This window comes from Lissotriton helveticus, chromosome 4_1 (genome assembly GCF_964261635.1).
Source record: "Lissotriton helveticus chromosome 4_1, aLisHel1.1, whole genome shotgun sequence".
Lineage (NCBI taxonomy): Eukaryota > Metazoa > Chordata > Amphibia > Caudata > Salamandridae > Lissotriton > Lissotriton helveticus.
This window is the reverse complement of record NC_136063.1, coordinates 126,783,796-126,806,749: the sequence shown is the minus strand read 5'-3', so window position 1 is coordinate 126,806,749 and position 22,954 is coordinate 126,783,796.

The following is a 22,954-nucleotide window of genomic DNA, read 5'->3' as shown; positions in this document are numbered from 1 at the left end:
TCGCTGTCTGATCATGCCCATGTTGAGCTGTTCCTGCAGGACCCGGCCACTTGACCTACCCGAGAGGCGAGGTGGTGCCTGCCGCCGAGTATTCTCCGGGATGCAGCCGACGTAGAAAGCATTCCGGCCGCCATTGACTCTTATTTTGCTAGTAATGATCTTCCAGAGACGCCCTTCCCCGTGGTGTGGGATGCTTTTAAAGCCACGATTCGGGGCCACATCACCACTCTTTCGATTGCGCGTGCACGCGAGGCTCCTAATCTGGAGGATAGCCTGGCAAAGGACATAAAGCGAGCAGAGCAAAAGTATCTGGTGCACTCTTCTCTGGCGTCTAGGCGGTGGCTCGCCAACCTTAGAGGGCAGCTTCGGCTCTTGCGTACTAATAAGGCAGAAAAATCTTTGCTGGCGTTAAAACAGCGATATTTCGAGGGGGGAGATAAGGTAGACCGTCTTCTGGTGGGGAGACTGAGGGCGCATGTGGCCAAGGCACATATAGCCAATATCCAACTGCCAGACGGGAGAAGGGTCATCTCGGAGAGAGATAAGTGTGAGGCGTTTCGGGCCTACTATACTGCTCTGTATGAGGCGGAGACTCCGTCCCCGGATATGGTGGCAGACGTCCTGAGTAGATACGCGGGGACGCCGCTACACCCACATTATGCAGAGACCCTGGAGGGTCCTATCACTGAGGATGAGGTAACGGCAGCCATGAGGGATCTCCCTCTTGGGAGGACTCCGGGACCGGATGGCCTACCCCTGTCCTTCTATCGCATGTTCCAGTTGCAGCTTCGGCCCTACCTTCTGAGACTGTATAATTATTTTACCAACTCAGATGGACCGTCCTCCGACATGGGCATGGCAGAGATAGCGTTAATACCGAAGCCTGGGAAGGATCCCACGCTCTGTGCGTCTTACCACCCCAGAGCTTTGTTGAACACTGACCTTAAAATGTACACCAAACTACTAGCAAAACGCCTGGATGCCTATATGCTGGGACTCGTTGACCCAGACTAGGCCGGCTTCATCCGAAATTGGCAGGGAGCGGATAACATGCATAAATTTGCGCATCTCGTGGGGAAAGTGCACCACTGGAAGCTGCCGGCCTGCCTTCTGTCGCCAAACGCGGAGAAGGCGTTCAATCGGGTGGATTGGACCTTTCTTCGGGCGGTTCTGCAAAAGTTTGGGTTAGGTCAGAATATGATCACAAGGATCATGGCCCCATATCTTGTGCCGCAGGCCAGGATTCGGGTCAATGGACTGCTCACGGTGCCGTTCTCCATCCATAGGCGTACGAGGCAGGGGTGCCCCCTTTCACCCTTGCTGTTTGCCCTTGTAGTGGAACCCCTAGCAGAGATGATCCGTCAGGCGCCCTATATCCATGGTATCCCGCTTGGTGGCCGAGACAACAAGGTGACGCTGTTTGCGGACGACCTTATCCTCACCCTAACGTGCCCTCGGGAGTCCCTCCTGGCACTGCACTCAGCGCTGTGCCTTTTCGAGAGGTTCTCAGGCCTTAAGATTAACCATGACAAATCTTGGGCCCTTAATCTCACCATTCGGAGGGAGGAGATCCCCCTCCTGGAGAAACTCGTGCCTTTTCAGTGGGCCTCCCAGCACATTCGCTATTTAGGCCTCCTGCTGACCCCCTCTTTGGACACATGGACACAAGTAAATTGGCGGGAATGTCGGAAGAGGGTCCTTGAAGATCTACGGAGGTGGAGGCCTTTGGTGTTATCGTGGCTGAGCAATATCAATGCCATCAAGATGTCGATCCTACCATAAACTGTATATCTGTTTCAATGCCTCCCCACACCTATTCCGCTTCACTATATACGAGACCTGCAACGCGATTTCATAACCTTTGTCTGGGGCGGGAAGCGGCCATTGTTCTCCCAAAAGCTCCTCATGAGCCACGGGATAGGGGGGCTAGCCTGCCCCAATCTCGTGGATTACTATTGGGCCTTGCATCTTCGCTTTGTGGTGGAGTGGGGGGTGCGGGAGAGTGAGAACGGATGGTTGCACATGGATTGGACAGTGACTGGGCAAACCATTTGGGATCTTGCATGGCTACATCGGACGGCACGCTCTAGGAGTGCCTATATAGCGGTGTCCACAAGAATTGTCTTAGAGATATGGGATAAAATAGCTGTGCCCAGAGGCCTCACAACATTCTCCTCACCGCACACCCCGCTAGAGGGGAATCCACTCTTCCCACCAGCCCATCGTACCCGTGCCTTTGACAAATGGACACAGGATGACTGTAGTGTGATTTGTGATCTGTATGAGGGGGGTACACTTAAAAACTTTGCCCAATGTAGGAAGGAGTTTCACGTACCATTGGAAGTGAGACTGCAGTATGCCCAACTGTGGCACTGGGTGTCCGAGGGGGAGATGTATCAGACGGCTACTCGCGACTTCGCCCCCTTCGAACGGCTGGCATGCTCTCTTGGTGGATCAAAAGGGCTGATATCTCAGATCTATCAGATTTTGCACCACCCAAAGGCACCACCCTCTCACCCATACAAACACCAATGGCAGTTGCCGTCCGGCGCGGACATTGAGCCCTCGCAGTGGTGTAGATTATGGCAGGATATCCCCAAAATATATCGTAGTATCCCACAGCGGGAAAATGCATATAAACTCATGACTCAATGGTATTACACGCCCCAGCGTCTCCACAATATGTTTCCCACATCCTCTCCTCTGTGCTGGAGGTGCCGGTCTGCATCTGGGGATTTTATTCATGTTTGGTGGGCATGTCCAATGTTGACCCTATTCTGGAAAGAGGTCCTTAGCCACATCAGAGGGGTTTTTGGGTTCCCTCTGCCTAAAGCCACGAGCACAATTCTATTAGGCATCAAACCTGCTAGCCTGAATGCACTCACCTGAAGCGATTGGATTCTGGCGCTCCAAATGCTAGGAGCGGCTAAGCAGCTTTTAGCCCTGTACTGGAAGAAAACTGAAGCCCCCCCAATCGCACGTACGTCTCTGGCATGTCATCACAATGGAGCTTTTCACAGCATTTTAAGGCTGTTTGGCAACCTCTGGTTAAATATCTCTGCACTGTCGAACATACGGGCCACATGCCTACCAGGCTCAGGACGCTGTGCCTCTTTGAGGATGCTATTGTTCCCCCTGATCCTGGTAGATTGCTTCCGTAGCTGCTCCCATGCGTCAGGACTCCGCTAACACTAGTGCTGGCCCAGGTCCTCTCCCATTACTCCCTCCCCCCTACGCACACCACCTTTACTCTTGCTGTGTTGTCCCCCCCCCTTCTACTTCCTTCTTCTTATTGCCTCTTCTTTTCTCTTTCTCCTCTCCATTACTCTTTCGGTTATTGGGCCCTGTTGGGCTGACTGAAGATTTTAGGCTGGTTGCCCGTTCGTTATTTGAAATAGATCTCAGGGGGCTTTATCGAATGCCCAAATGGTATTACAATATGCACCATGAGACGCGGCCGGCCCCTCAGGGGTTGTAGGCGAAATGCTGTGTAAAAACTGTCTGTCCCTGTACATTCCTATTAGCACCAGTGCCAAGTCAAACTCTGCGGCAGGCCCTGTATAGGGTTGTAGGCTTCACAGTGCATACATAGTTTATAGGTGATTTATAGAGTGCATTGATAGTGCATACATGATTGTTTAAGTCAATCCTTAGTACCTAACCTATTGGATGAGTGCATGAATAGTCTTTCTGCGATTGGATGCTGCCCATTTATTTTTGGTTAAGTGAACAGGTAGGGCCTGGATGTTTAGATAACTACATGGGTAGGGCTTGGATAATTAAATAAGTGCATCAGTAGTGACTGGCTAATAAGATGAGTGCATGACTAGTGTCTGAGTAACTACATGAGTCCATTGGTAAAGCTTGAGAGATTGGATGAACACAATTGTACAGCTGGGTAGATTGTATTAGTTCAAGACTATTGCCTCAGTAATTAGATACCTGCATAGGTACTGGATGGCTGATAGGATTACTACAACGGTACAGTCTACATAATTCGATGACTGCATGAGTAGTGCCTGAGTGTTTTGTCAGTGCACACATGCGCCAAAGTATTTCAATGACTGTATGGGTTGTAAGTGGGTGTTTAGATGGCTTCATAGTTTCTGCACAAATGTTATAATAATTGCATATTTACAACTTTGTTAAATACATAAGTAAATAGTTAGTACCTAGGTGATTAGATTAATGCATAGGTAGTGCCTGCATAGTTCAATGGCTACATCATTTCTGCCTGTCCGATTGCAAGAGTACATGTGTAGAGTCTGGATATTTGAATATCTCCATGGATAGTGAATCACTGATTTGATGACTGTCTGACTAGTGGCTGGGTGACTCCATGAGTGCCTGAATACTACCTGACTGACTGTGCAAGTAGCTTCATTGCTGTTAGATATATAACAGTTGGCACTATATCTCGGACTCATTGGTCCTCTCTTTCTGTCAGTATCAGACTCCCTGTTTCGCTGTATATAATTGCATACATGGCTGTCTAGAAACATACATTGCTTTGTTAAATAGCATGCACATGCATGCATCAGTTTCCAAAATTAAAAACAACATTTTGACTTTTTTCAAAGCACAAAACCTTTTGCGAATGGTGTACCTACATAATTTCTCAAATACTTCTTCTGCTTCTAAAACAAATATTCAGCATATCTCAACCAAAAGTTACACTCAAAATGAAGCTAGCACAAGAACCCTCAAAGCATACTACACTATTAATCCTCTTCAATTTTAAACCGACCACGTTTAATAAAAAAAACTACCTTCACCATATACTTGAAAATGTCATCAGCCTTACTGAACATAGATCACCATGTAAACATATATGTAGTTTTTTGTTAGATGTACACCTTCATGCCGACATTCCAAAAATATATACCTCCCTGCAGCTTTGAGTAAACTCAAAAATCCAACAGTATATATAGCTATGTGCAAGCACACAAACCATATCTCACTTTCTAAGCATATGCAAAGCAGCTATCTAAATCAAAACCACATTGACAAACACTTCCTAATACCTAACAAGTATTACTTATTTCTAATTCACATACAGGCAGACATGTTTTAATCTTTTATTGATCACTGCACTATTTCTGTTCAATAATGTTACTTAAAGTTCTACAGTTACAACACCCAGAATTTAAATAACAGATCTATATTGATAGAGCGCGGGCTCACCTGCTCGGAATTTTACCATTACTCACCTGGGCCCATAAAGAATACACACTTTGAACAGGTAAACCTATGCTTAATCAGATTGTTTAACCATTTAAGACCTATACCATTTGACTTACCAATCCTAGTCACCGGTACCTAGAGTCCTAAGGGATCAAGGGTTTTAGCATAATAGGCAGTAACTAAACATTTGCACTCATAAAATAACCACAAACTCGGGAAAGGTTTAATCACTTTATCTATGTAAATTCTCAAATGTCAGAGTCCATACCAATTTAATCAAAGCTTGTTCAATTATAAAGAATATGAATAAAGCGAAATGATGTGAAAATATTATGAGACTTTCTTTAGGCATTAAAACACAGGAAGGGTAAAAAAAGGAAAACAGTTCAATGACATACCCACATAGTATATTTACCTAGAATGGTGTGAAGACCAACTCTGGCCACGGGCTGGGATAAAGGACAGGACCCCGGGAAGTTCAGGTGCCAACAGGATAAAACAGGTGCAGACCAGAATCAGTATAAGTACGGACCAAATTGGAACCAGGACAGGACCACCGCAGGTCAGGACCGTCACCCACAGCTAAAGTGCAACGCCAGCGTCACACCCCTCTTTGCAGCTAACAGTCGGACCCCGATTGGGTTATTGAGTCTCCTTCCCTGATCCCCGATTTGGTTATCGAATTCCTCTCCCTCAGAACTCCGATTGGGTTATCGATTCTTCTGACAGAGTGCTCCGCCAGCACCTCTGCTCTCGATCGCCTATTGAGTGCGTTGAGTCAGTGACAGGTCAGCTGTTCGGACAAGTCAGACAAACTAACTAACTAAGCCTACCTTAGATATACCATTTTCCAGGGCAGTGTACCACCCCCAAAATGTTGCAAATTGTGTATTCTCTCAAATTGATTTGTCAAAATGTGAGGAGAGGTCATCACACCATACCAGTTATGAGGTCACTTGATTCATTATTCAGATTTACGTTCCCTCCCATTCATTTTATTTTTCCATGAACTTTTATTCCACCCGGCAGTCAATGTATCAATAAGAATTACAATGTAATAAATCAGTTCATTCAGCTTCCTTCCAGAGGGTTAGAAGGTAAGGTTCTCATGAGCATCTTCTAGCAAGTCAGGAGTTGGCCAGTGTTCAATGCCATGGCTTGTGGACTCGGGAGATGTCAGCGCATGCTCAGTTTCAGGACCCAAGATGGAGCAACATTGTACTTGATTGGTCCAAACAGGAGCTAATAGCAAAGTCAAAGAAGAACAGTTTTAGAAAAAAGAATAAATGAATGCACTGTATACCACTTATCTCTACTCTATTCCCATTACTTTATTTTAACTGCAGCGTTAGGAATTAGGCAGAACGAACAATTTAGTAAAAGCAGCAATACAAGCGTTAGCACATGAAAACATAGCACAGCCATCTTTAGTTCTAGTGCGCAGAAGCAAAGTTTTCCCACCAAAGCAGAAAGTATGTCATGTCACGTGGGTGTGACAGTCCCATGCGCAGAAAAGTTACCGCGTTGCGACTGCCATTTTAAGACACTCGAGTTATGATTAGTAGAAAGCACATTTAAAAGCTTCCCCTAGATGCTATAAAAGTAGTGCGTTAATTAGTACATTCTAAGTTATTTCGAGAGCATTGAGTCCGAACAAGTCTCTTTACGAGCGAAACCTTGCTCCATCATTTATTCTGCACACAATGTTCAGACATTTAAAACATTCTTAGTTGCTCATTGTAACTTTCCACAAGACTATACTGGTATTTTTCAAGAAAATACACAATGTAATAAAGAGACACTTATTCTTTTTCTTTTACTTCCCAACACAATCACCACTAACCTCTTAAACACATACCCTCTAATAAATAAAGTTCATCTCATTTTTGTCACATCACTGTGACACTTTTTTTTCAAACTCCCATATACATCTTTATTTGTAATGTCATTTTTTTAAGGTTTAAAAAGGTATATACACATCAGTAAATTGAGTTTGTAGATTGAATTATTGTTTTTGCTCTCTGTGAATACCTTTGACACTGTTAGGTTTTGCACACACTAAGCACAACTATGGTACACCACTCTCATACAAAGCAACTCTAAAATGACAACCTCTCCAACTTTCCTCTCAATCCTCATGAGAAAGGCAGCAAATTAAATCATGTCTTTAATCTTAGACTACTGCATCTCCACTTGTGAATGGTTGGCATCTGTTAACCTTTTCCTTCGCTTTCAAAATGAGGTTCCGATCAGTTTGTTTTTTTGATCGTCAAGGAGAAATTGTGAACCTAAATCAAAGTTACGTTTTCTGAAATGTAAATACCATACAATAGTTTATTATGTGGTTCTGAGTTGGTAATTAAAACTTGGCACTTCTTAAAATGTGTCATCACGCCTAAACACATTTCCCCTTCCAAAACACTCTTAGCTCAGTGTACCTAGAAACCCAGTTGAACCAGTTGGTCACAAGTTCACAGCACATTCTAAAAGGAACATGCTGCTTCCAAATCAAATACAGCAGGTGCTTTACTCCACTGATTCAAAAGCATATCCATGTCTGTATTGAATGTCTTATTTTAAACAACAGACACTAAAAAGACTTCTTGCTAAGGCATCAAAAACACTACCTAATTATATTGACCTTCATGCATCAAAGAAATATATCTTTCAAAAAAACACCTCCATATTAGCTGCTTTTCCTTTGGAAAACCACCTAATTCAGCTCCTGCCTTCTCTTAACCACTATTGCTCCTTCACTTCAAAATGCTTGGAGTATGGATTGTGAGCCACATCTATATTTATTGTGCTAAAGCAGCTGAAAAAAGAGAGGTATTGACAGGACTTGGGTTTGCCAAATGTGCAGATTACTCGGTTTGACCAGAGAGGGTTAAAGTTCCATCAGTTGCTGGCTTTGATTAAATCCATTGTGGATTCCTGAGCTCTGCACCTCATGATTGTGCACTGTGGTGGCAATGACCTAAGCACATTGACTGGGTAGGGACGGAATGCCTCATTAAAGAAACCTTTACAGAACTGATGTCACTTTTCCCTCACACTATCTTGGTGCACTCTAATATATGCCAAGTGGTCAAATAAATTCTGCCCTCAGATTGACAAAGCCAGTCAACAAGCTCATAAAACTGAATTCCTCAGAGATCATCACATGGGCTGTATCTACAACAACAATGTTTATAGAAATGATGGAATGCACTTTACAGATGAAGGCAAGAGGGTGTTTTTCTAAGTAACCTGAAACTCTACATCCCATCTTATGTATAGCAGCCATATATGCACAAAGAGCACAACAGCTCTTATCAAAGCCACCCTAATCCCAAAATAAAGTGAAATTCAGTAGGTTAAAGTAATGTTATGATTTCATTTTAAACTATCTAAACCACTGACATTCATTAGTCACAGTTACCTCAAGTAAAAGTTACTGTAACTTGCACCCTATGGTAATTTTAACTTACGCCATCTCCATGCAGTGCTTCTTACCCCAAGTATTATATCACTAATGACATTTATAATTATATTATTGATGAGAAAACTGTATATGATGGAGGCATGAGTTATAGTTACATACAGTTCTATATATGCAACAAAACTCACCAACACTTTAAAATGCTCACCACTGTTTTTCTAGCACATTTGTTAAGCAGAGGATTAGCACAATGCCATCCACACTGAGCTACAAAAGTACCAAAGTCCTTGGTCATTTTTGGAGCAAAGTCTATAAGAATAGCATTAGCTAGTGCCATCCACACTGAGCTGAAAAACAATAAAAGCCTTGTATCACTCCCGGCTGAGTATTACAGCTTTGTATTGGTAAAATATCCAAGACAACCTGGAATAAATAAATGCAGTACCTTGCTCATATGTTTTGCTATGATTATAGCTCATCAAAGAGACATTATTTTGTCTAGACACAGGAGAGCACCCAGTATAAATCAAAGCACTACCCATTCAGGCATAGAGTGGCACAGTATGTGTGCAAGGAAAACTGGAAATAGAGAGGACTGGGTAGTTTCCAAGTTTTAGGGAGGGAGCAGGTCCTTTATATTGAACATTCTACAATACCACCAGCACTCTTAAACTACTCCTCTAAAATGTGTTTTTTTCTAGCAGGGTTTTTAGGCTTTGGATTAGCATAGTGCCATCCATTACAACTAAAATGACAAAATATTGGGGCCCTGCTCTCCATCTAAAACCTGTTTAGAATATAAAATAAAGTTACATTTATTTTTTTGTTAAAAAGATAATTAAATCATAATGTTCTATTGACATTCTTTACCATTAAATATTTGCATGTATTATGTTACTGTATTTGAACATTAATTCCTATGGGGTTTCAAGTTTAAGTATCTGCCTAATTATTTTCTACATGAGGGTGTTGCATTTCCCGTCATTGACAGTGAGTGGTGCTGGCCTTACAACAAATAAACAAAAAGTGATTGGAGGGATGCTTGCAATTTGTCTAAACACTGACAGCTGCTTCTGGTAGCATTCTATCCCATTGTCCTTTTTCCTACCATACAACCTCAGATTAGACCAGACCACATGAAAATCAGTCTTGGAAATGCCATTCCAGGTCCTCTCTGAACCATAACAAAAGCAACATGAGACCAGTTTCGATCGGACTGGGACTCTTCAGTCATGTCTAGCTAAGTTTCAGTGGTATAGTGCTTAAAACACCCATGTTTGGGCATGCCCTCCACTACGGTTTATACCAAACATACAAAAGGGGATGAGAGGAAGGCTTACAATTAATCTAAACACTGGCATTCACTCTGGCTAGTATTCCAGACCATCCTTCTTTTGCCCAAACTACCACCTCCAATTGGACTCACCATATGCAAATCAAGCTTGGTCCTGCTCCAATATGAACTGTACAGCCCAAATTGCCAAACCAGGTCTTCCCTAAACCAGAACACAAGCAACCAAACACTGTTTGGGGCTCTGCAGTCGGATCTAGCTTAGTTCCAGTGTCACAATGAGGAAGGAAACCACGTCTTGACATAACCTTAGCCGCTTGGGAAGTTACATCAAACAGCAAAAGGTAATGGGAGGAATGCTTGATATTTGTGTATCACTCGGGTAGCATTCTAACCCACTGTTTGTTTGGCCTACATAGAAAACCATATTAGTCTCACAAATATGCAAATCAGCCCTTGGGCCTTACTCCAATGGGGCAAAGTTCCATGCTCAAAATTGCATGGCTTTATTTTCTATCTCAGGTGCTCCCTCCTTTCTTCCCTATTCCTATATTTTTCTGAACAGGAGTGTTAGAACTGGGGGTCTCTAGTTGGCAGAGGTAGGTTCCACTGTTCAAATAGGGACCCTTGCTTCTAGTCAGGGTAAAGAGGAAACACTCTTCAGATAACCCCATGGTAGCTTGAAACGAGCAGTCAGGCTTATCGAAGGCAATGTGCAAAGTAACACAGTAAAAACACCACAAACTGACTCCACAGCAGTTTAGAAAAAGAAAGGTATTTAATCTAAACTACACAAGACCAAAACGACAAAATTCCAACATACACAGTTCAAGAATATCGTTTCAAAAGAGTTCTTAAGGTTGCAATAAAATAACCCACAGTTGCGTCACGTTTTAGTCAACAACACCTTTAGATGTGACAAAAGTTCCAAGTGAAAGCTGTAGCGTTGAAAAGCAAGCGATGCGTCACTACTGAGACCCTTGGGAGGCGATGCCACAACTCCGCTGGACGCAGCGGGCTTGTTTCGGTGACTCTGGTCTGTATGGGGAGGGATGCGATACCTTGCATGGATTCCGGTGCACAGGTTTAGGTGGAAGTGGCTCGCAAAAGGTACGATGCGACGATCTTCGGGGCGGTGATGATCTCCAGTGTGACGACAATGCGGGGCTCAGCGGCGATCTTTTCCTCTCGTGTCCCCTCGATGCGATGGCTCTGCGACGACTCTCGCAGTGGCGTGATGCGGTCCGCACGCAAGCGGTGTGGCGATCTCACCCAGTGACGACGGCCGCTGCAACAATACTCGCAGCAATGGTATCTTCCCACACCGGACTGGTGCGTCCCGCAAACGAAGGATGCGACAACTCTGGCAGCGGCAACAGGCGCTGCAAGGATCTCTGCCTTCGTAGCGCCGGGAATTTTCTCACACTGACGGGGATGCGCTCCGCAAGCAAGCAATGCCTTAGATTTTGCTGAACAGTTCTTTAAATCTTGGTTTCCAGCGTCCCAACACAGGTACACCTTCCAGAGGCACCACACATGGGCCAAGCACTCCATGAAGGACAGAACTCTCTCAGCAGAGTTCAGGGAAGCTAGAGATGAAGTCCTTTTGTTCCTGGGACTTTTAATAGGGAGTCAGCTCTTCTCAGGCCCTTGGAGATTCCTTCAAGCAATGGGACACAGCACAAAGCCCAGTCCTTCCCCTCTCCTTGGCAGAAAAGCAACTGCAGGTCAGTCCAGCAAAGGAACAGCAGGACAGTCTTTCTTCTTCAGTCTTCCAGCTTTCTCCTTGGCAGAGGTTCCTTCTTGATTCCAGGATGATCTCATTTTCTGTAGTTAGGGGTCCTATACTTAAACACCTAAAAGTCTTTCTTCCCTTTGTCAAGGATGGCTCTGAGACCGGTCTGAACCAGTTCTGGGTGTTCCTTGAGCACATTGTTTTTCTGGCCTCTCCTTTCTTTTCAGAGAGAGGGGCAGGGTCATCAGCAGGAGGTGGAGCCAGCAATGTGGAAGGCAGGCACAGCCCTATTCAGGACCAGGTGCTATCCCCTCCCAGCCCCTGTCACTCTCAAACCAGACAGTCAATTCACAAACAGGCCGAGACACACAGAAAGGTCAGACAAGAGAACAGCAACTTTCTAAAAGTGCTGTTCTCAAACACAGGATTTAAAAAACACCTTTCCTAAAAGATGAGTTATTAAAGGAGTTCAGGGATGCCAGACTTTTATGTCCTACCTTGCTCCTATGGGACGATAAGCTGGTAGCCACTGTAGCCAGCATTCCCAATGATAGCCTATGGGCAAGGTAGCCTTACAATAGTGAAAAACGAACATGGCTGTCATTCACAACCAGAGCATGCCACCTGCACCAGTACATGATGCAGAATGCAGAGGCAAAAAGACAGGGGAACTACACCAAAGATGCCAGGTCTAACAAGGAGAATTTCAGTCTCACTTAATTCTGATTCGTTAGCTTGTATTCTTCCATTGCTGACTTTGCTTGTGTTCTTGAAGCTGCTCTTTAGTTTATGTTCCTTTTTTTAAGGGTCTGCTGGCTGAAGTTCGCGGTAAGGCTTCTCGTTTCTGAAAATATGCTTTTGTGCCCATTTTGTGCTTTTTTATGTTTGATGCTCCAATATTGGTTTCCATCATCGTGGAATGGCAAGTTAAAAACAAAAAAATGGCAGCCATGTCTTAACAGATACATACAAACATACATCATCAGACATGCGTGCACACATTTCACAACCCCCAAGTATGCACACATCATTAAGAAGCTTCCACAGGTATAAGTCCTGATGGATGATATCAACGTTGGTATGGAATTCTTCTACTAGGAAACCCATCCTGAGATTGCCATACATACATGTGTATGTGTCTTTATGTATGCGCTATCGTGCCAGTCCAAGCAAACATTGGCAAAACCAATAGATTGCCCATTTAAACCTGAGATTTACTGACTTTTTTGATACTTGTTAGCATGCTGTTAGCCTACGCTTGCAATCAAAAATTAACTACATGTAACTATTGCACCTGCTTGCCAAGGTCAAACCTCTTGGCTTTGCTATTGCATGTTCAAAATTTCGTACAAATGAAATAGGTCAATAAATAAAAAATAACATTTTATCTTCGACTGACACTTCATGCTGAATTTACCTCTATTTGATGCTATCAATAGAATTGCAGTCCATAAATCAAACGCATATGAACTGTTTGTTGCAATCTTTTTTATTTCATTTATATTTATTCAACATTCATGCAAAAACAATAGGACATCCAGCCGCCATGAAAATAAACATTCATTACGTTGTTGAGTGAAGGTAGCTTTTTCTTGGAAAAACTGTGGAATTTTTCAAAGCCATTCCTATTGTTTTTAAAGTCCCATGATATGGTGTTGTGGTTCACTAACAAACTAACAAACATGCACACAGTACTAAATGACATTAGGCTAAAACTGAGGGTTACATATAACCCCTTCGGTGCTCATGACGAGCTCAGCTCGTCATGGCATATACCTCTCAGATGCTCATGATGAGCTCAGCTCGTCATGACCGCACCCGCTTTAATTATGGCCCAGCACAGGAGAGGAATAGCACCAGCAGCGATGGTGTTAAGAGAGAAAATAGAAAAGCAAGCAGATAAAAAAGATGGGTAACGCTGTCGAACATGTTCCTACGATATATGATTCCTGGTTCTTGACTATTTTGTGGTGATATTCATTTAGTTTGTTCAAAAGAGGTCTTATGATTTTGATCAGATCCAAATGGCTTAAGGGTATATTATTAGAAGTGTTTTTATAACACAGTCATGCTCACCAAGTTCACAACATTTTAAAGCTCATGGTCATTAAAAAGAAAGGAAAGGGGATTCCCAAAATGAGGAGAAGGTGGATTATGAATGATATGAACTTCAAAACAAATGTTTCATTGAATGCTAAGTCAATTTGAACTATTTTCTTAATGACCTTAGATATCTTGAGCCAGAAAGATCTGATAACACTTGAAGGTCAGGTGTGGTAAATAAACAGAGTCATTGGGATCCAGAAAGATCTATGAGCGGCCACCACAAACCTGGTTTGGACCATAGCAAGGGATACCTTTCCAAAGAACTGTGAATCTCATTTTCATTTCCTTTGTTCCGCAATTATAGCTGGTCAGCATGAATGGTTAACAAAATTTAGAAGTCATTAACCCTAATAACAAAATTCCAGAAGCCCTGATAGATTCAAATGTCGACCAAGTAAAATTATAAGTGGTTTTAATTTTAGAAACGTATGAAAATCTATGTTTTCTAATTCCAATTATGACTGCAATTCTGCAAAGGAGATTAGGGAGTTCTGAGGTCCAGAATCCCCCAGTACTGAGATGCTAGTTTTGTTCCGTGTAAGCCTGAAGCCAGTATTTGAAAGAATTCTGATCCTTTTATTATCTTGGTAACACTACATTTCAGGGGATAGATTTTATCAATTTTAGTTATGCCTTAGCATGTTCATGCAAGATCTTAAAATCTACTCATTCAAGGGTGGGGATGAAACATTCTTTTATAGGCAGCATGCTACTTGTTGTATCATATATGATGTTTTGTATGAAACACTGTTCTCATGTCTCTTGCCGAGTCTCAGTTTGCATAGTAATACACACAGTTTCATCCTTTTCCAAAAGAACTTCAAAATGTATTTATCAATGGATTAAAAGAATGTAGTCAGTAGTTCATGGGGAGGAGGTACTTTACCATTGGATTGACCATTATTTAATGGTTCACTTTCTACCCCAGTAGTATAAACACTTGAGTGACCAAGAGTCCAGAAACAAAACATTTAGCTTGCTAGTCCTTATTTTGTTATTAGTGACTGATTGCTATATGCCATTGTCTAACCAATTTCTTAGGTATTTCAGACATTGGAAGCGAAGGCCAGTGTCCCCTGATATGCCTAATGTTTATAAGGGGTATACAAAGTAAATGTCTGAATTGTATCTATTAAGAAGGTATTGAGATGCTGAACAAAATTGTTGATGATGGAATTGAAGCATTGGCTTTCTCTGAGAATAGGAGGATATCATTGGAATAATCCTTTAATATATAGACCAGATTACCACATTGGATACCAAGTAAGGAGTCATAACTCCTAATCAAAGCCACTGGTGTTTCAGATGACAGCAGCGGTGAGAGTGAGTATCCCTGTCTTCTTCCCTGTCCTTGGCCAAAGGCTTCATAAATGCTAACATTAACCATTAGACTGGTTTGTGATTGATTGAACATTGCCATAACTATCCTAGTATAAAGTACCTTCTCTGCATCCATTCTGATAGCAGCACAGTGAGTACGCATTTGGATTTTCAAATGATAGGGAAAAGCATCCTTGTGTTATTTATAGAGCATCTCCCTTGAGGGAAACTTGTTTGGCATGAAGGTTTAAGGTTATGTATGTCATTTTACAGTCTGCTTGCTAATATTCCTGTGTAAATTTTGTAGTATAGATTAAAATTCCATATCGACTTGCAGTTCTTTAAGTGGGGTTGTTTTTTGCCTATATATATTTGAACCATAGAGGTGACTGCTGCTGTACCCTAGACTTTGCCTGACACCAGCAAATATTGGAATAGGTCATCTAGGGCAGTGGTCAGGTTATTGAAGGAGGTTCATAACAAAATGGATGGGAAAGCAATCTGGGTTAGACACTTACCCTTTGAGTAAGGCCAGTATGGCTTTTGTGTTTCTGATACATCTACAGCCTTATGCAGTGCTATCTATTTTCTTCCAAAAGTGAAGGGGGTTCATGGTATACAAATAAGAGGTGACAACATTTGGTTGGACATTAGATTGATGCGAGTACCAAAATTCATAGTGATGGAGCAAAGATTCAAGAAAACAAAACTTGCTCACAGCAATCTCTCATTAACAGTACTAATTGTTAGAAACAGTAAAAGAAAGAAAATTAAGATGCATTCAACATTTACATATTGGAAAAGAGCTTTACGCATGCTAAAATAACAAAGAATAAAATTAAACACGACTAAAACCTGCTTTAACTTAGAAAAGCTTTTGCCCATTTGCAAACTAGGATTGCATGTATAGTAACGTGTAAAGTCATTTTTAAAGGGAAAGCTCTCATGCATGTGCAAGAACTATTAACATGAAGTCTAGAGGTACCACATGCCCAGCATATGCTTGCCTGAATTTAAAAAGAGCTATTACTGCTAATGCTTTTGCTTTAAGAAAGAAATTATAACATGGGATAGAATAGAAGTGGATGGTGAACCGTGAAAATCATGTATTTGAGAAATTAACATTTGTTTATGATTCCTTTAATAATAGTGTACATTGGGCCTATTAATATGGCGACTACAAAAGATGGCGACGAGATGGAGGCAAGCTATGCATGAGCACTTAAGTCATGATGTGACCCGCTGACCGTGTGGCTGAACGGCTGCCAAGACTCAAGGATGAGAGTTGTGCGAAAGAACTCTCGACTGTGGAACACTATTCAGAAAACGTTATTTGATTTGCAACATTAAAAATATGGGAATTAAGTCAAATAAAGTTATGAATGAGCTAAAGGGGAAGGGTTGGTTAAACAAAAGATGACTATTATAATGTAAATATGTCAGCATGAGGTGACGACAACTCCCCTGCCCATGCCCAATCAACGTCTGTATTCCATCATTATTTGCAACTTTTGAGGGTGGGACATACAGAAGTAAAGACTATAACTAGAGTGACTTAAAATATTACTTTAACATTCATGAAAGTGAGGTGAGGCGAGGCAAACATAAGTGCAGGAGAGAGAGAGAGAGAGAGAGGCGAAAGCTACTGCTGCTGAGGAAGGAGAGAATAGACTTGGAAGATTCACCCCTGAAAGACAACTTGATTAAATTGAAGATGCCGGAAGAATAACGAGGAGGGAGAGAGTGTAAGAGAGGGATGCGCCCCTGTGCGTTGGTTCTGTAGAAAAGCTTAGTAAGTATTGCCCTGTCCTGATTCAGTCCTATAGTCTTTGTCTCCTGATTCTTGATCAGGGGATCTCTACCAGTCCTTTGGCCAGAGGGTTAGTTTTCCGTTATCAACATTGGGTAACTATTAATCTGTTTTAAGATTGCATATTTTTTGCAAATGTATGATTTTCCATGCCTTTTGTCTCTTCGTCCATCCACTCTTAATTCATTGATTTGTTGAATGTGTCTGAATTGAATGTATTTTGCTGAATGAATTTTCTCTCCCATGAAAGTTGATGGAGTTTGCACTGTGAATTTGTACTAATGAGCATTCATGACTGAGATTTAGATAACATTCATTGAATCTTACCCAGAGTCTGTGGTTATTTCACTAAGATCAGTAAGTTAGTTAATTGTTAATATCACCATCACCTTCTCAACTAGTGGTCTATCGACCAATGGAAGAGTGTTGATATGTGAAGATTAGTTAGACATTGAACAATTTACCAAATAATTTTGAGTCTACAAGTGAGTTAACTAATCAAGATTGACGTGAAATTACAAAACTTGACCACCAGCGAAACAGCGAGGACATTTCGTTTTGCATATGGGCCCATTTAATATTTGCTTGTCTGTGATGTGTTCATCCCTGGTTTTTCAATGGATCAATAGCATGCTTGGAATACTGAAATTACATTATTTCATCTTTCAGGCTCATAATGAGGGCTCAATGTTTCATTTAAGCTACCTACACTTCATGTAACCGGAAATAACTTTGCCCTTTTGTTAATTTGCATTGCGTAATTTATTGTTGAAGTTCTAGAAGTGGCAACGGAACAATTTTCTGAGTGGGGGTGTTGGTCTTTGGTGTCACCACACAAATAAAATTGGCATTATTATATACAATACATCAACATAATAATTGTCGAAGAGAAGGTGTCCTAGCTGTTCAAATCTATCTGCATTATAATTAAACACATTCTGTGCCCTTTGAAACCCTATATATACATCAGCACAATATTTACCTGCAGGAAGCTGTAACAGAAACCTTGTGCAACAATAGAAATATAAAATATCAAGACTGATAAACACCATTAGGAATAATGTGCCCGGCTGAAAGTTACATTGTTTTACCCATAATGCTTTTAAGGATTTTGAGTGATTTTAACAAGTGTTTTAGTCTGTTTTCTATTTAAACTCTCATGCTCTGTGGATTTATATCAAAGTCTGTTCACTATGCAAGACTGAACAAAGAAAGCAGCTTGTTGTCAGAAGGCCTTCAGAGAGAGGAAGCTGTGCAAGCTTGTGCATTGTTCACTCACAGTTATGCTTAATGATTAGGTTCCCGATTGGCCAATAGTCTAATGACATGGTCTGCACTTATATGTAAAGAAGGTCCATTAAAAGTTTGGTAAAATCAGCAATATTTAGTATTACTCTCCTTTTCGAATTAAGACTTAAAATATAAAAACCTAGAACACTTTTGCTAAAACTGTGTAAACAAGGGGTGTGTGGCTTGGACGGCAGAGTTACTGGCTGCCTGATCCCATCGCTCCGTCAGATCAGAGGGAAGAACATCGCTCCAGATGAGTATGGAAGCGGGAGGAATGCAAAAACGGTAAATTTGAGCATCAGAAATACCACTGCCAAGGTGGACACCATCACAAAGGTCGCCAGTGCCTGAGAAGGAAGGGAAATCGTGGTGGATCCTCAGGGGAAAAGGATCAAGGTGCTAAAGCAAAATAGCAATCCAGCATCGGCAAAGCTGAAATCGAAACATAAGAGGTATGACACTGTAAACTGAGAGCACCGTCAGACGAAGCGCAAGCAGAAGGGCAGAAGCAGGTACAAGAAGGCACGCTACATCTGGCACGATCATTTTATCCAAGAAGGCTGAGCGCTCGGGTGGGCAGTGTGATCCAGATTCAGTAGCGCCGACAAATGCAGACTGTTTCTCGATCGCTGATGGATAAATACCTTCTCTACCATCGCTAGCACGCGCCCTGCATAAGAGCGCAGGCGAAGAACCAATGCTAATCAACTCTAAAGAGATACCGGCAAGGGACCCAGCGATTTACTCCCTGAAATAGCCCAGAGTGAACCCGGAGACCGGAGCAGATAGCGGCGCACAAAATTGCTGTTTAGATCTGCTGAGCACGGCAGATATGGACACAAAAGCACCGGTAAACGCGGTTAGTGACTGCGGAAAAGGTGAATTGTACACAGAGCGACAAGTATCAATAAACAGTCCTGCATTGTGAAAGGATCAGAGATATTGTAGGTCTCTCATGATTTGTGACTAAAGATAAAGAAGGAAAACCGAAAGTGAAACTGTAGCTCAAGACAGGGAAGCTGTATCACAAAATGGCACCGACCACACAGCAGCAGGGTTGGTAGGACCGGTCTCTCAGCTTCCAGCAAAAGCAAACCACGCCTGCCCATATGGGCAACACCACGCAAAAGCGCAAAGGGTTCCTGACAATCTTTCACCATACTGCCCCATTGCTGCATTGCCGCATTGGTGATTTCATACACGGGCCAATAAACATTGGGGTCGGTGTCCCTAACCAAGTAGTGCTAGAGGGGCACCCCGCGTCTTCCATGGATCTTCCCATGTCACACACACCTGCTCACCCTTGCTTATCATTAAAGGAGGAAAGAGGAAAGCTGCACTAGGACTGCACTAAGAGGGGAAAACGAAGGTGGTGCAAATGGGGGAGGGCGGATGGCACTCCTCCGGCTACAAAATGTTACAAAAAGGCAACAAACCCATTAGCCGGTAAAAACTACCAAAACCGGAGTCTTTGCGGTGAATTCTCCTTGAGGTGAAGCAAAGCAGAGGTGCTCCCCAACAAGAGCAAACAAACGGGTACAGAGTGAGGCATGCAGGGTAGAGAAGTGATGTACGCAGAGTACCCGGAGTACCCAGGGGCAAGGATATACCCACCAGAAGCACCAGCCGCCTCAAGGGGACTCACGAGGTCTGACAAATAGATAACAGCTGGAAGGCTATCAGCAGGGGTAATGGGAGAAACTGGGAGTATCAAAGAGACGCTAAGTAAGCAAAAATAAAAAAGAGAGAAACGCATGTTAAGCAAGCATGGCAGACAGAGAAGCAAGGCCACATCAACAACAACTAAAAAAGAGCAAGGGGGAACCTGCAATCTCAGACTCCCCGCTCAAAATTAAGCCAGACCTGAAGAGCACCCTGGACATGATATTAAAAAAACTGGCGGACATAGACGAGCTAGCAAAATCCACAAAGCAAACCACTAATGCTATTCAACCTGAAATTGCAGAGGTCAGGGCTGACCTGAACACAGTGAACAACAGGCTAGCAGCGGCCGAACAAAGAATCAGCGATGTGGAGGACACCATCGTCAACTCAAATCAAGAAGTGAAGGCCTTAAGAAAACTTACCTCAACACTACAACGTCAAGCAGCGTAGTTGGAAGACCGAAATCGAAGAGGGAACATCCGGATACTGGGGATCCCGGAAGGGACGGAAGTCCCAGCAGGCTCATGCTTAACCTTTCTTGAGGATTGGATACCAAAACTCACCAATGTAAAGTTTGATCGCCAATTTGAACTAGACCGTGCACACAGAGTACCCACGTTTAAACCCACGGCAAGGCAAGCTTCCCGACCCATTATCTGCAAACCACTGGGAGCCCAACGCATGGAAGCTATCCTTAACCATGCACTGAAAAATCACCAGATCATATGGAATGGGCACAAGATCATCTTCACACAAGACTACTCCAAGACCACGGTCGACATCAGGAAAGGATTCTTTGCCCTACGCAACAAACTCAGAAGCAGGACTATGCAGTTCTCCTTTTTGGCCCCACCAAATTCACAGTACCGACGGAAGTAGACAGCACTACTTCACTGACCCTAGGGAGCTCACGTCATTTCTGGAAGACCCAACAGTTCAAGACATGACGGCTTCCCAATCCACCTCTAGCAAAAGAAGATTGTCTCCTGACCCTGGCAGTATCTACCTCGTATGGATATGCAACTTTGGTCTCATGGCTGGAGGGCCTACTTCTCTTTTATTGCCTGGCAGGTAACCTTGCCATGTATGCTCATGGGGAAATTAACAACACAGTTTTATCGATCAGTTATTCCCCGAGAGACGGAATGACGATCCTGCCGTCGCAACTCCGACATACGAGGTCTGCAGGGATGGGAGAATTGGGAGGGACGGGGGAAGTGGGGAGTGGGGGTGAAGGAGGGGGAGGCAGAGGGGGAGGAAAGAACCCCAGAGGTTTCTAGCTTCTTTTCCCTCTTTCATCTCTTCTTCTCTTATAAAAGGTGGGTGGCACTTCTTATTGCATGACCAAGAAGGGAGGTCTGGCTCGCAAGTGTACCAGAAAAAGCTTTTCTACATTGTACTCAAGGCGTATGGAAAAACATCTGACACAGGTCTAGTGGGGGAAGGGAGCGAGCGTCTAATGTTGCTTTTTCCCTCCTGGGCCGAGATAGCAATGTGGGGGTCCATAGGGAATAGAATTGATGTGTCTACCACAGAATATCCCACCTGAGGGCCTGCAATAACACACTCACCCTGGCAACTGACCTCAACATAGTGTCCCTGAACGTTGAAGGTCTTAACCACCCAATCAAGAGATGGAAAATTCTAGACTACCTAGCCAAAGCCAAAGGGGATATAATCCTACTACAGGAAACAAAGCTGTCTGGGGACGATGCAAAACTCATTAGAGGTAACTGGATCTCATAGATGGCTTGCTCGCCTGCTGTTAAAAAGAAACATCAATTACGCTGATATCAAAACGATCAAACATCTCACTAGACTCACAGACCCATGACAATGAGTGCAGACTCCTGGTCACACATCTGAAAAACCCAGACACCAGGGACTACACTTTTTACTCTAACCCACGCAACTCAAACACCAGGATAGATTATATCCTCATTTCCGGCTCCCACACATGACTAATCGAACACACAGATATAGCCCTCAGGCCAGTGTCGGACCACTTGTGCATTAGTCTAAAACTCTCTGGGTGTCATAATGAGGCTGTGCCAAAGAGATGGCGCTTTAACAGAGATGTACTCTCAGACCCTGCGGTCAAAAAGAAAAGATAGAGGAGGCTATAATAGACTACCTTAAACACAACATAACTCCGGACACTGGCACTAATACGCTCTGGGACGCACTGAAAGCTACCATCAGGGGTACATTCATCGGAATAAAGACAAAATCAACAAAAGTTCCAACCTGAGATTAAACCAGCTTGAACAGGAGATCAAAAGTTTGGAGCAGTCCCACGCTACTTCCGTACAGAATAGCAAGCTCCTCGCATCACTAACACAAAAAAATACGAATACAACCAAATCCTAAGTGAGAGGGCATGTCTATGGATTAATAAATATAAAGCTCTTAACCTATGCGAAGCTAACAAAGCGGGGACTCTAACAATAAAACACATACCAAACACAAAGATATCCTCTGAACCTTCAAAGAGTTCTATCAGGAACTCTATAAGAATGACCTGCCCCTGAACAAAGAAGATTGTACCAAATACCTCGAAAAGCTTGACTTGCCGCAGCTAAACAGAGAAGAGAAAAGTAGGCTAGGACAGGAAATTAGCTACACAGAGGTTGAAATGGCAGTTAAATGCACTAAAAGACAACAAAGCTCCTGGCCCGGACAGGTTTATAGCCTCTTTTTGCAAAACCTTCTTAGACCAATTAAAACCAGACATGAAACAGGTTTTAACCACACAGCATCTAAATGGACCACGCCACACACTATGACAGAAGCTAACATTATAGTCATTCCGAAGAAGGGTAAGGACAAACTCTCAACGAAAAACTATAGGCCTATATTACTGATTAACGTAGACTGCAAAATATACGCTAAGATCTTAGTGGTCAGACTCAACTCGACCCTACCAAAACAAATAGGTAACTCCCAAGTAGGATTCCTCTGTACTCGCATGTCTAACAATAACACCCACCTACTGTGCCACATCATGGAGCATGCCGTTAAGGCTGAACCGATAGTAGCCATCACCTTAGATGCCGAGATGGCCTTTGATAGGGTTTCCTGGGCTTTCCTGGAACGCTGCATGCAATCTTTCAACCTAGGTGAGGACTATAT